Source organism: Phoenix dactylifera, chromosome 10, assembly GCF_009389715.1.
Source record: "Phoenix dactylifera cultivar Barhee BC4 chromosome 10, palm_55x_up_171113_PBpolish2nd_filt_p, whole genome shotgun sequence".
Taxonomy (NCBI): domain Eukaryota; kingdom Viridiplantae; phylum Streptophyta; class Magnoliopsida; order Arecales; family Arecaceae; genus Phoenix; species Phoenix dactylifera.
In genome coordinates, this window is record NC_052401.1 from 10356762 (window position 1) to 10371788 (window position 15027).

The following is a 15027-nucleotide window of genomic DNA, read 5'->3' on the forward strand; positions in this document are numbered from 1 at the left end:
AAGTTGGGGGCCAAGTAATGGACCATCTATGAAAGTACACCCTTTTTCATAGGCTTGCAAAGGAAATTTGCTTCTAGCTATGTAACTTTACTTTATGCTCAAGTAGATGGGTGGACCAAATTGTTGGGAGAAAACCTAGAATCTCCTTTGTGGCATGGCAAATAGGTGGAGTGCCAAAAAAGGTGACCATAACTTTGTTTGTATTCCCTTTTATGGGAATATAGATTTCATGGACAGGCAATGGACACGTTATTGAAAGGTACATGAAACGCTAATGATATGGAGGAAAGAAATTGACAAAAGGTATATGAAATCCTAATGATATGAAGGAAAGAGGTTGAAAGAATTGAAAATGTAAAATTCATGGGAATGCAAAGACATTGCTTGGTGCGTTCGCAAAATTGTTCTCCCAAGTGCAGGAGAATCGCACAAGTAGTATAATTCGGAAGTCCGAGGTCGATTCCTCAGGGAACGATCTATATATTATTAGCGTAATTTCAGATGTAATTAAAGAAATTTTAGATTATTCAACGAGGTATAGAGAAATTAATTAATAGATTTGATTCAATTAATTGTAGATGGCTAGGGATCTACCTTGACAATGCTATTTTCAACAATTAAATTCTGCGATTCTTGATTAAGGATTAATTAAATAGAATAGTTCTAATCATGGAATATATAATTTGAAAACATGAATTCAACATCCAATTATTTATCGTGCCGGTTACATCTACGACAAATCAAAAATCGAAACAATCCATGCATCAATAAATATAAATCATACAAGATCTATCTAATAAATAAGTATGCAAGAATCAAGAACATATAATGGATGTAAATCAAAGAGAATAATCGTTCAGAATTTACTTGAAGAAAGCAAACTATCAAGGATTCGTCCATCACCCTAGACCGAGAGATTTAGCCTTCCATTACAAACGTCAGCCTCTCCCTTGTTTTTTTTCTTTTTCTTTTTCTTTTCGGAAACAGGGCATCCCCTGTTTCTTCTCTATTTTTTTTCTAGAATGGCCGAGAGCCTCTATTTTTTCGAATGAGACCACACCCCATAGCCGAGAGCTATATGCCCCTTTATACTCAACTCTCCCCCCTCTCTGTTTATTCTTGGAAAGCCAATCTAAATTCAGAATTATCCTCCTAACAAATCAAACAAAATTCTCAATCAAATTTGCTGTGATTCTGATGGGATTTTGTTGGAAGGAGGAACGCTGGAATGAAGCACATCACAGCTAGCTGCAAGATATGGAAAGCTCGGATGTGAGGTTGGAGATGGACGGCTGGATGCTGGATCTCGGACTCGGACGGACGCGTGGGAGGTGCTGGAAAGATGGGCTGCCAATCCGCTGCTGTGAACGTGGGATGCTGATGAAGGAAGACTGAATGCGGGAGATGCTTCGCGGGATAGGCGGATGGATCGGAAGGAATGGATGCTGACCTCGGATGGGAGGAAGGCTGATTGCAAACTCCGAAAGCATCGTGGACGGCTGGGGAAGTCTGAGACGCGGATCTGGAAGCAAGGGATGCGGGTTCCTCAAATCTGGGAGGTGGCTGGGACACGGAAGGAAGCTGAGACGCTTGTGGAAGGAGGAATGTGCTGTTAAGGCGGAAGATTGCACGCGGACAGCTGAAATTCGGAAAGTGAATCACGGATGCGGGCGCTTGGGATCAATCTGGAATGTTGGAATTGCGGACTCAGAAGCTTTGAAACGGGGAAAGAGGCAGACGCGGGATGCTGGGAGATTGCACGCCGGCTCGGACGGACACATGGAATGCAAGGGAAAACGTGTAAGAAAGCTGGGATGCTGGAACACGGACCCCTCCCTTGTTTTTGCATAGCTTACGGCTGATCTTCCATGCGTCTGAGATTAGCCTCCTTCTGGTGTGCAACTGGAGCTGACCCGTGTGGTTGGGTTTTCTCTGATCTGGTCGAGCTAAGCCTGCTATATCCTTTAATTTACGATCACTTGTACCCAACAAAAATATAATGTTAATTTAACATTTTTATCATTATTTGTTAACAATAATACTAATTTAAGTGATGTGTAGATTGCACTTTTGTGCTCTCATCACACCCCCCAACTAGCTTATTGCTAGTCTCTTACAATTAACGAGCAAATAATAAAATGAGAGTGCAAAAGGTGTGGTTTAACCTATGACTTTTTATTGAAGTTAAAGACATAAAACTGATATATGTGCCCACTTTCGTAGGGAATCACGATTGCACTTAGCACGTGCAACAAGCCGTTAAACACCTAGGTTACCCTAGTGGACGAGTGTTGTCTCATGAGGGTTTGCAGAGATGTTACCCACAAACATCATGAGTGATATGACATGACATGAGATCCTAATAAATCTTAAGCCAATACATATGTAATTAATATATTTTCAAGCATGGCAACTTTCAAAGCAAGGAAAACATGAACATGTAGTGTGCATAAAATTGCATGACTTTCTCAGAGTATTAATACCTCCACCACAACAGGGCACCGCCCGAGTTTTAGGTGCACTACTCAAGTTCACAAGTGTTTTCTACAGTTTGTTAGAACCTGATCCATCAAATTTTCAGAATATCACATGTTGTTTAAATTTGTCAAGAATGGTTCGCATGTAAAGAAAGAGCTATCAATTCCAACTAAATAACTCGGGTACACAGAAGTCCAATACAATGGAGTCAAACAGCCATTACCACATGTCACGGGGTTCAGTCCGACCAACCCATTCATGCTTATTTTTATTTCATTTTTTTTTTATCAAGACATATGACGACTACAGCTATCCAAACCCATTAGGCTCTAGTAAGGTCCATGTAGTGAGCTTTCAGCCAATGACCTCCGATCCAGTTGGCTCAAGACATTAGGTGAAACACCTCTCAGACTTAATTACTCGAACCAGACTATGCCACGAGGCTAGACTTGTCATCATAAGGATTTTTTTTCTTTTTTTTAATAATAATTATGCAAGAAAAGAGAAGGTAGACTGAACCATATAGGTATTTTTATTATATATGTGACTGCATCATGACTATAGGTCAACCAAGGTCAGATCTTAAGGCACCTAAGTAATCTAGTTGGGATATTCAACCTCTATCTTTATGTGAAAATCAAATCATGAATCTTATGGTACGAATAAGGATACTCGTACTTCTTTTACGGATAAGGCTAACAAAAATGCAGTTAACAAATATGAACTCCCGAGGCATTCCTATTGTCATTAAGTACATGTGCGGGGATCTAATAATAGGTCTCTGATCAGTCATAGTATGCATGTGTTCCTTGCCTTAATAGTTGAACATACTCAATATGAAAATACATGTGCATTTGCTCAGAAAAGAGAGCAATATCATAAATCAAATGCAAAAACAAAATCTTTTTTTTAAAAAATATATTCCTCCCCCCAACTTAAACATTGCATTGTCCTCAATGTAATAGATACAAGAAAACTATATATGAGAGACAGTAGAAAAAATAATATTGGAGAGAAGAGGAATACCTTGAGCTGTTGATATCCAACAAAGAAGACCTACAAAATAAGAAGAAAACTAGAAATAAAAAATAATAATAATTCTAACTAATATACACATACCTTTGCCGTCATGCTCAATCATAAGAAGGCTCCCCTAAGGAAAATAAGTCCTCTTCATCTGCAAAATTCTCAAGTAAAGGTTTTTACTTGTGTCTATTTAACTTAAAGACAGTGGATTCTCAATCTCAACCGCTCGTGGATTCTCAATCTCAACCGCTCCATGTGGAAAAACAGTTTTTATAATGAAAGGACTTATCCATCTCGATCGTAACTTGCCAGAAAATAGATGTAAACGAGAATCGTATAAAAGAACTTTTTGCAAAGATTAAAATTTTTTTAAAAAAATTGATTTATCATGTAAGATCTTCATCCGTTCTTTGCAAATTTTAACATTATCATAGGCTTCTCTACGAATTTCATTAAGCTCGTTCAATTGCAACTTCCTATCTAAACCGGCATCTTGCAATTCAAAATTCAATTTTCTAATTGTCCAATACGATTTATGCTCTATTTCTACAGGCAGATGACATACTTTTCCGTAGACTAGCCGGTAGGAAGACATGCCAAGAATGGTTTTGTATGTAGTACGATAAGCCCATAATGCATCTGATAGTTTCAATGACCAATCTTTTCGTGATGGATTTACCATTTTCTCTAAAATACGCTTGATCTCCCTATTGGCTAACTCTACCTGGCCACTAGTTTGCGGATGATATGGGGTAGCAATTCTGTGGGTGACACCATATTTTTTTCAATAAGGTCTCGAAAGACTTATTACAAAAGTATTTTCCACCATCACTAATTATGACCTTAGGCATCCCAAATCGTGAAAAAATATTTTCTTTTAAAAACTTCAGGATAGGTTTGTGATTATTGGTCCTACAAGCGACAGCTTCTACCCATTTGGACACATACTCAACACCAACTAAAATGTACTCATATCCAAAAGACGGTAGGAATGGGCCCATAAAATCGATGCCCCAACAATCGAAAATTTCGATAACAGTAATGGGTTGAAGAGGCATAATTTGCCTACGAGTTAGACTTCCAATATGTTGACATGGATCACATGTCCTGCAGAATTCGTGGGCATCTTTGAACATAGTAGGCCAATAGAAACCACACTGCAAGACCTTTGCAACAGTTTTCTTAGAGGCAAAGTGTCCACCGCAAGCATCAGTGTGGCAGAAAGAAAGTACGCTTTGTATATCATGATCTGGTATGCATCGTCTAAAAATTTGGTCATTGCAATATTTAAACAAATAGGATTTGTCATAGTAATAATTCTTCACTTCGCGCAAAAAAAATTTTCTATCTGTCGACCCCTAAAGCTCCGGAATCCGGTTCGTAACAAGAAAATTTACAATATCAGCGTACCTTGGCACAGTAGAGAGTGCAAACAACTGCTCTTCAGGGAATGAGTCCTTGATGGAAAACTGTTTCACCGAATCATGAAAAACTAGCCATGATAAATGGTCAGCAACCACATTCTCTACTCCTTTTTTATCTTTGATAGTGATGTCAAATTTTTGGAGTACAAGTATCCATCGTATTAAGCGTGGTTTGGCCTCTTTCTTATCCAGCAAATATTTTGGCGCTGCATGGTCCGTGAAGATAACAATAGGAGCACCAAGGATATAAGAACGAAATTGTCTAATGCAAATACTACTGCAAGCAATTCCTTTTCGATAGTGGTGTAATTCATTTGAGCATCGTTTAAGGTTTTTCTTGCATAGTAAATGACATATGACTTATTATCCTTGCATTGTCCTAGGACAGCTCCTATCGCATAGTCGCTAGCGTCGCACATGATCTCAAAAGGTAGTGACCAATCAGATGGTTGCACGATGGGTGCAGTGCTAAGCATAGACTTCAACTTTTCAAATGCATCTTGATAGGTTTCAGTCCAATTGAACGGTGTATCAAGGGATAGGAGGTTACATAATGGTCGAGCTATGATACTAAAGTCCTTGATAAACCTCCTATAAAATCCGGCGTGACCCAAAAATGATCTAACATCTCTAACCATCTTGGGTGCAGGTAGCTTAGCAATTAAATCGATCTTAGCTCTATCTACTTCTATGCCCTTCGATGAAACAATATGTCCTAGGATAATTCTCTTTGGCACTATGAAGTGGCATTTCTTCCAATTCAGTATCAAATTCTTTTCCATACATTGAGCTAAGACTGCTTGTAAATGTGACAGGCAATCATCAAATGAGTCGCCAAAAATGGAGAAATCGTCCATGAACACTTCCAAAAACTTCTCATTCATGTCTTCAAAAATGTTGAGCATGCATCTTTGGAATGTTGCAGGTGCATTACACAACCTGAATGGCATCCGTCGGAAAGCAAATATGCCAAAAGGACAAGTGAAGGTAGTCTTCTCTTGATCTTCCGGTGAAATCTCAATTTGGTAATATCCTGAATAGCCATCGAGAAAACAATAGAAATCATGCCCTGCAACTCTCTCCAACACTTGGTCTAGGAAGGTTAGAGAAAAGTGATCCTTTCTTGTGACCAAATTTAGCTTTCAGTAGTCGACACACATGCGCCAACTCGTCGGAACACGAGTTGGAACTAGTTCACCTTGTTCATTTTCTACTACCGTCAAACCCGACTTCTTAGGAACGACTTGAGTAGGGCTTACCCACTTGCTGTCGGAAATTGTGTAAATAATACCCACGTCAAGCAACTTGAGGACTTCTACCTTAACCACATCTCTTACCATAGGATTCAACCTTCGTTGCATTTGCCTTGTGGTTTTTGCATTGTCCTTCCAATACATCCGGTGCGTACAAATTAAGGGGATAATCCCCTTCAAGTCGGCAATAGACCATCCTAAGGCTTCTTTATGATTCTTTAGAACAGCAAGTAATTTTCTTTCTTGGGTATGATCAAGTCTAGACGAGATGATTATAGGAAAAGTGTCCTCGGATCCAAACAAGGCATACTTAAGTTCCTTTGGTAAGGGTTTCAATTCGAGCTTGGGTGCTTGCTCATGGGATGGTGCTATTTTCGCCTCTCGAGGCGACAACTTCTCAAATTCCCTTACTTTCGGTCTCTACCCATTGACCATCTTGATATCCAGACTATCCACAATAGGTATGACTGACAAATCATCATCATTGGTGCCATTAGGACACCAATCAATTAAGCCATCATCGGATGAGTCGTTAAATGCTTCAGCTAACAAATATTCTTATGTGATGGTTTCAACCCAATCAACCTCCTTACTCTCTTCAGGATCATTGGGTTGTTTGCACACATTAAAAATGTTCAGTCCTAAGGTCATATTACCAAAAGAAAGCTTCATGACGCCATTCCTACAATTAATCAATGCATTAGAAGTTGCAAGGAATGGACATCCTAAAATGACCGAAATCTGAGACTGTGAGTTCGAAGCTGGATGTGTGTCCAATACGATAAAATCGACAGAAAAGTTGAACTTGTCTACTTGGACTAATACATCCTCGATAATCCTCCTCGGAATTTTAACTGACCTGTCAGCTAATTGCAAAGTTGCGGAGGTTGGCTTCAACTCACCTAAACCAAGTTGCTCATATACAGAATATGGCAACAAATTCACACTCTCCCCTAAATCTAACAATGCTCGCTCTATCCTAAAGTCGCCTGTGATGCATGAGATGGTTGGGCAACCTGGATCCTTATATTTAGGAAGAATGTTGTGCTGCAAAATAGCACTCACATTTTCAGTTAAAAATACCTTCCTCTTAATATTTAATCGGCGCTTGACAGTACACAAGTCCTTCAAAAATTTGGCATATGAGGGTACTTGTTTGATTGCATCAAGAAGAGGTATGTTAGTCTTTACCTGCTTATAATGCTCAAGAATTTCAGAATTAGGCTCGAGCTTTTGCAACGGCTTTAACCATTGTGGAAAAGGTGGAGGAAAAGGACATTCAACTTTCTCGGTAGAAGTTGGGACCTCAACTTATTCTTTGTCCCTTTCATTGGCTTTGGGAACATCAGAATTAGAAGTGACCTATGGTCTCAATGGGATGGTCTGATCAATGACTTTCCCATTACGCAAAGTCATGATGCTCTTTGCATGTTCTGTATGCAAACTAGAAGGAGCCGTATTATTACTACCGTGCACTTGTGTGTTAGGTTGGGGTTGAGCTGGAAGCTTACACTTCTCCTGAGTACTTAGGACGGTAGTTAACATTGACAATTGATTCCTTATGTCCTCAAAATTTTGGATATCTTGGGCATTGATATCAGCTTGACTATGCAGAAAAGATTGTATAGATTGCAAGGTACCCTCAATACTCGGCTTTTGAGGAGGTGGTGGTGCATAAGCCGGATGTGTAGGTGGAGGAGTCAGATGGTATGACTACTGAGGGTGATCATTCCACCATCAAAAATTTGGATGATTCTTCCAACTAGGATTGTAGGTATCCGAGAATGGATTATTAGAAGGCTTCTGATAGGAATTCATAACATTTGCCTGATCATGCAAGACTTCCTTGAATGCGGGTATGGTAGGACAATCTGTGGTAGAATGACCAGACATGTCGCAAATCCCACAACACTCGTTTCTGAGCTCTATGGTCTTGACGGGCTCAACTTTTCTTAGTTCAATTTCCTCTACCTTCCTAGTGAGAGCTGCCATTTTAGCATGAAGATCATCCTCAGTTCTGAGGTTATAAAAGCCCCCATATCCAGAGCTAGTAGGCTTGGGCAAAGGCTTATTATCTCTATCCCCGTTATCCCAAAGTTGGGCAGTCTCGGCAAGTGAATCAAAATATTCCCATACCTCGTCAGGTTGCTTCTCCAAAAATCTGCCATTGCACATGGTCTCTACGAACTGTTTTAACTGTGGAGGCAAACCTTCATAGAAAAAGCGAATAGTTCTCCAAGTTTCAAACCCATAATGAGGACATGAGAGAAGAAGTTCTTAAAATCTCTCCCAACATTCATAAAAGATTTCATTATCTTTTTGTTGAAAATTACTGATATGCCTTTTTAGAAAATTGGTCCTTTGTGTGGGAAAGAACTTTTTCAAAAATTCTCTCTGCATATCTTGCCAAGTTCTTATTGATCTAGGGCACAAGGAGTTTAGCCATGTTTTGGCCTTATCCTTTAGAGAAAAAGGGAACAACGTCAGCTTGAGGACATCCTTGGTGATGTTCGGCACTCTAAATGTAATGCTTAATTCTTCAAAATCCTTTAAATGAAGATACGGACTCTCAAACTCTAACCCGTGAAACTTGGGCAGCAATTGGATTACCCCTGGTTTGATGTCAAAATATCCTACATTATCAGGAAAAATTATGCATGAAGGCCGACTAGTCCTAGTCGGTTGTAGGTATTGTCTCAGAGTCATAACATGGGGTTCACATTCTCGATCGTGGTGACTCCCCGCATCTTCATTTAAATCAGCCATCTTACAAGGTATGAGATACTGCGAAGGAATTTTAGGGATGTGTTCTAAGGGATGATCTAAAGTTCTACGACTTAACCGACCGATGTCGCTCCTATTCCACTTTAGCATGCAAAATTTTTCTCTCTTCTTCTTTTTTCTTTTTTTTTTGTAAGTACAAGTACCACCTAAAGATATCTAAAATGACATCCTAATACAGTAAAACAAAAATCTATTCACAATCAAGCATGCATCTAAACATTACACCTCAATTCCTAATGTTTTTCTTAAATTTCTAGACAGCTCCTAACTGGTTTAAAGAGGACACCTAAGCCTCCAATCTGGTCTAGTAACCTAGTCGACTAGGTAAGTGGAGGGGTCACGATGCATTTAGCAAAAGTCTCACTTAAAACCTACTTTCCTCGATCAGAGATTGTCTTCCTTAAAGGGACAAAGCTTGCCTAGACATCGATAAGGCCATAGAGCGAAATTGGTGCAACTTTCGGTGGTCTTCGTCCTATTGAGCTCGAATGTCCTTAGGGGCCAACGTCTAGTTGATTTTAGTTAAGCTTAGGATATTTATGCACTGGAGTAATTTTTGGGCTAAGGACGAGTGATGAAATTCCGACCTTATCTTTTTTAATAGGTTCAGCCCTTAGAATATTTTATGCTAATGCCTTATGCTATATACAACAATCAAATTTTTTTTTTAATGTTTTATGACATAACATTAAATTACATTAAATAGTTGATCAAGCAAATTATTTATTTCTTTTTTAAAAAAATTTATTAGTTAAAATTAGAAATTTGAATTCTGAAATTTGAAATTTAAAATTTGAAATTTTGAGTTCTCCCCTTTTTTTTATTATTAATAGAAAACAGAAACTTACCTAAACTAAATCTCTAATTGGATCTGAAAATATGCTAATAAATCAGCCGCTCCCCGACAACGGCGCCAAAAACTTGGTGCGTTCACAAAACTGCTCTCCCAAGTGCAGGAGAATCGCACAAGTAATATAACTCGGAAGTCCGAGGTCGATTCCTCAGGAAACGATCTATATGTTATTAGCGTAATTTCAGATGTAATTAAAGAAATTTTAGATTATTCAACGAGGTATAGAGAAATTAATTAATAGATTTGATTCAATTAATTGTAGATGGCTAGGGATCTGGATTCCTCCTTGACAATGTTATTTTCAACAATTAAATTCTGCGATTCTTGATTAAGAATTAATTAGATAGAATAGTTCTAATCATAGAATATATAATTTAAAAATATGAATTCAACATCCAAGTATTCATCGTGCCGGTTACGTTTACAACAAATCAAAAATCGAAACAATCCATGCTTCAATAAATATAAACCATACAAGATCTATCTAATAAATAAGTATGCAAGAATCAAGAACATATAATAGATGTAAATCAAAGAGAATAATCATTCAGAATTTACTTGAAGAAAGCAAATTGTCAAGGGTTCGTCCATCATCCTAGATCGAGAGATTTAGCCTTCCATTACAAACGTCAGCCTCTCCCTTTTTTTTTCTTTTTCTTTTCGGAAACAGGGCATCCCTGCTGAGATACGTCTTGTTCGATGCGACGTTCGTAGCGGAATTCGAACGGAACGTCGTTCATCATATGAACGCGCCTCAGATCGTAGAATTCAAAAAAAAATTTGGATCCAAATCCAGAAGATCTTTGAACTCATTAGGAAGGGAAGATTAGGATCTGAGGAGGGTTGATTAAGATTTATAAAAATGAAACAAAAATCAGAAGTTATTAATTTGAAAATCTCATCTTCAAAAATTCTGCAGGTGTAGAACACCGCAGCCTGATGATCTTTCTAGGTTCCTGGTTAAGCCGCACATATGTCCGGCCTCTACAGGTATCCACACGAGGATCTAATCATCTGAGATAGGATCTTACCGGAGTGCTAGCTCTTTGCAAAGACCTCTTATGACTATCATAATATTGGAAGATAAAAAAATCTGCAGCATATCTATTTGAAGAAGAATGCTTTCTTCTTCAACCCTGCTTGCAATGGAGGAAGATGAGGGATGAAGCTTTAAGCGTGGATCTTCCTTGCCTTGCTCCCGTAGATGAAGAGGAAGACGAGGTCCCTTTACTGCCGTGGAGAAGGAAGGAAGAAGAGAGGGAGAGAGGAGGCATGGGGATCTAGGATTATCAATTCAATGCACATGCCTCCCCTTTTATAGATTGAGTTTATGGCTTCTTTTAATCTTATTAGGAGTATGGGACTAAAACCCACCCTTGGATTAATGCCAAGTGTTCAATCCTTGTGCTCATAGATGCATGACATGTGTCCACTCAATCAATTGATTAATTTCCAAATCACATTAGGATTCCTAATCTTATTAGGAGAATTAATTGATTTGAGAGCATGCATCCTACGACGCCATGTGGACTTTAAAGTCCGCATAGTGTAAACATGACTTAAGTCATATTCATCCTACGATGACATGTGGTCTTTAAAATCCGCACAAACCTTGGTTTAATCAAATTGACCCAATCATGAACCCAAATCAATTTGGGTCGAACCCAATTTGATTTGGCTCATTAAATCAGCCCAATTGCAATCCAATTGCAATCAATTCTACTTAATTCTTCTTCCATTAACTCACTAACACTTAGTGGATTAATTCAATCACCAATCATATTGATGATTGATTTCTATTGTGATTCCAAATCATAATTATAATAGTCTGACTAATTAAATCCTCTATGTGTGTAACCTCGTAGATTCTATTCTGACTGGTAGTGAGACATATTGAGATCTCCATCTCAATATCATTGAAACTTCTTTCAGTGGACTGAAATGATTTCAGTTCTACTCTCAGGGTTCACTGATCACCAAGTGAATGCCTTCGAATCTCACGATCCACTAGTGACACCTAGCAGTATGTGGTGGCAATCCAGCAGAATGAAATATATGAACCTCTAGGTGCAGTTAGCGTATGATACAGTCTCTCTATCATGGATCCCGACGTGACGGAGGTTATGGATATCTCGTCAAACTCCATCGTCCGTCATATATCAAATTTATACAACTTCCAGTTCGAGATATGGAAAACTCTTTTTTCAAAATACCTTGCCAGAAATTTATCGAACTCAGTCTCATAAATTACATAGGATCACTCCTAATCTATCAAGGTTGATAGATCTCATCTAGATGCAACCCTATTCCAAAATGAACCTACTGTAGCCAATCCGCACTACAAGGATCCGAATGGCTAGGGCCCAAGTTCGCATGCTCGTTAAACTACAGCAACCTCATAGTGAATAGCTGAGGCATCGCAGGTCAAAGGATCAGTCATACAACTGCAGTATAAGTAGTCACTAACGAGTGGATAGACATCCATGTGACTACTATCTTTGGTCACGCTCAGTACCTTGTTCTCTAACAAGTACTTGCATAATCACTCCAGTGTCTCTACACCGTGGACTCGAGACTCGTCCATCTGACTAAGTGATCTGTGCACTAATCTCAGCGGATCGATCACCTTCCCTCATGATGGATCCATCGATTAGGAGCATTTAGAAATTAATCCCTAATGACACATGCCTCAAATTCTCAACTCCTTAAGAATATGTGTCATCATCTATTAATAAGTGAAAAACAAATTGCCCAATCTTATTTATTAATAAGTGTCAAATTACAAATTTGTGCTCCAGATTACAAATATTGATGACCCAAAGATTGATTCATAGATTGATTTTGATGATCACAAAACCTTGAAGTATAGATACTAATGTTTATGTTGCAAGGAGAAAGATATTTATTTTGCAAGAAACATAGCAAGTTGGAAGAACACAAGAAGGCCTCCAAAGCTCTCAAGTTGGAAGAAAGCTACAATTTATTGGCCCAAGTTTAAAGTTCAAAGGATTCAAGTTGGAGGAGTAAAATCAAAGGAAAAATTCAAAAGAACAGTCTTCGAGTCGACTCCTGAGGAATTCGAGTCGACTCCAATGTTTACCGAGTCGACTCCGGAGAAGTATGAGTCGACTCCTAGGAGTCACAGGCAGAAAAGTCAGAGAGCAGTTTTCAGGTCTGAGATTCGAGTCGACTCCAGTGGAACGCGAGTCGACTCCGATGGTTGGCAGGTCGACTCCAAAGAAAGCAAGAGTCGACTCTCAGCGGTACATAAAGAAAAAGTCAGAGGGCAGTTTCTGGACTCTGAGATTCGAGTCGACTCCCGCATTGCACGAGTCGACTCCGAGACACCGCGACCCCAAAGAAGACAGAAGACTAATTTGCTGACTCTGAGATTCGAGTCGACTCCCAGATAGCTCGAGTCGACTCCAAGGCAGCACTTCACCAAAGACACAGAAGACTAACTTTCGGAAACTGAGAGCCGAGTCGACTCCAAGGAAGTTCGAGTCGACTCCAAGACTGGACGAGCCAAAAGACAGAGGATCGGGAGTTCGGGCTCTGAGATTCGAGTCGACTCCCAGGACAGTCGAGTCGACTCGAGTGGATCAAATTCAAAATTGGTTCCACGGACTTCAGTGGATGAGCCGACTCCGAAATTGCCAAGTCAGCTCCAGAAGTTGGCGAGTCGACTCCAGGTTAAGACGAGTCGACTCCCAGTCAAGGCATGCACTTTAATTCAAATTTGGAACAGTGGCCGAGTCGTCTCCAGTAAAGCACGAGCCGACTCCTGCAACAGGCGAGTCGACTCCTGATCGCGCGAGTCGACTCCGATCCCAACGGTAATATTGTCAGGAAGTGCAGACTATGTCCAACGGCTCTATTTTTGTCTCTAACGGCTATATTCTTGTTTCCACGCCATCTAAAGCTATAAAAAAATAAGAAGAGAGCTAGGGGAGAACGTATGGAAGTGGGAGAAAACTTTTAGGGAAGAGATTCCAAGGGAAATCTCCCATAAGCACAAAAGGGCCATCAAAAGTGAAATAGAGAGAAGAAGAGCATCCAAGTGTATCCCGAAGCTTCTTCTCCATCTGTGCGCTGCCTCGGTGATCCTCTACTTCAAGCAAAATCAGAAGAGGGTCAAGTAAAGAAGAAGCCGAGCTCCTTCATCTTCAAAACGCGATTAAGGGCTTCTCTTTACTCTATTTGTCTATATTGTTATATCTGCTTGTTTAAGAAGCTTTGATTTGTTTTATTCCTTGTTTTAATATCTTGTAACTTGATTCAATCAAGGAATTGAACCAAGGGGTTTTAGGTTTGTTGGTGAGCCAAAGGGAAAACCAACGGGGTTAAGGTTTGTTGGTGAGCCAAAGGGAAAACCAACGGAGATAGGTTTGTTGGTGAGCCGAGGGTAAAACCAACGTGTGAGGGTTTGATTGTGATCCCGGAAAAACAATCGGAGGGGTTCTAGTCGGTGAGCCTGGGAAAACTGACCGAGTTCGTTGTGACCTCGTAAAACAACAAGTTGGGTTGTGAGCTTGTAAAACAACCGGCTGTAATCTGTAGGATTATAGTGAAATTCCCAAGAGGTCTTGGGGAGTGGATGTAGGTGCTGGGATGCACCGAACCACTATATTTTTGTTGTGTTTGTGATGCTCTTTGTTGACTGACCTTCTCACTCACTTACTTAGATATTAAGCTTGCTTAACTCTTCTTCGTGCATCCTTTAGTTGCAAGCATAATCAATTTACTCAATCATTAAATTGAATAGCATACTAGGGCAAAATTAGACTAATCTTTTATTGAACCCGCTGCTTAATAGTTGATTAGATTAGAATCATACTCTTGCTAAGGTTAAGCTTCACTAAGCATCCATACAACTTAGCATAATTAATCTAAAAGATTAGAAGTAGTTTAAAAGTTTTTAAAAGACCCAATTCACCCCCCCCTCTTGGGTTGTCACCTTGGGCAACAAGTGGTATCAGAGCAGGTGCTCAAATACTATTTGTAGTCTTAACCGACTAGAGCCAAAGATCATGACAACTCAAATAGATAGTTTTCTAGGAGAAGGACAATCAATTGATACACCTCCACTGTTTAATGGTATAAACTACCCACATTGGAAAATACGCATGCGCATTTTTATTCAATCACAAAACTATTATTTATGGAAAATCATAATAAATGATCTTCACACACTCTCTCAAACGTTTAA

General features: G+C 39.4%; 1 non-coding gene across 1 annotated transcript; it reads left to right on the forward strand.

Moving 5' to 3' along the window:
- The first annotated feature begins 8426 nt into the window (after nucleotides 1-8426).
- Nucleotides 8427-8533, forward strand: LOC113461212. The gene has a single exon (XR_003383334.2). It is a non-coding gene; the product is annotated as a small nucleolar RNA R71 (small nucleolar RNA).
- Nucleotides 8534-15027: the final 6494 nt, after the last annotated feature.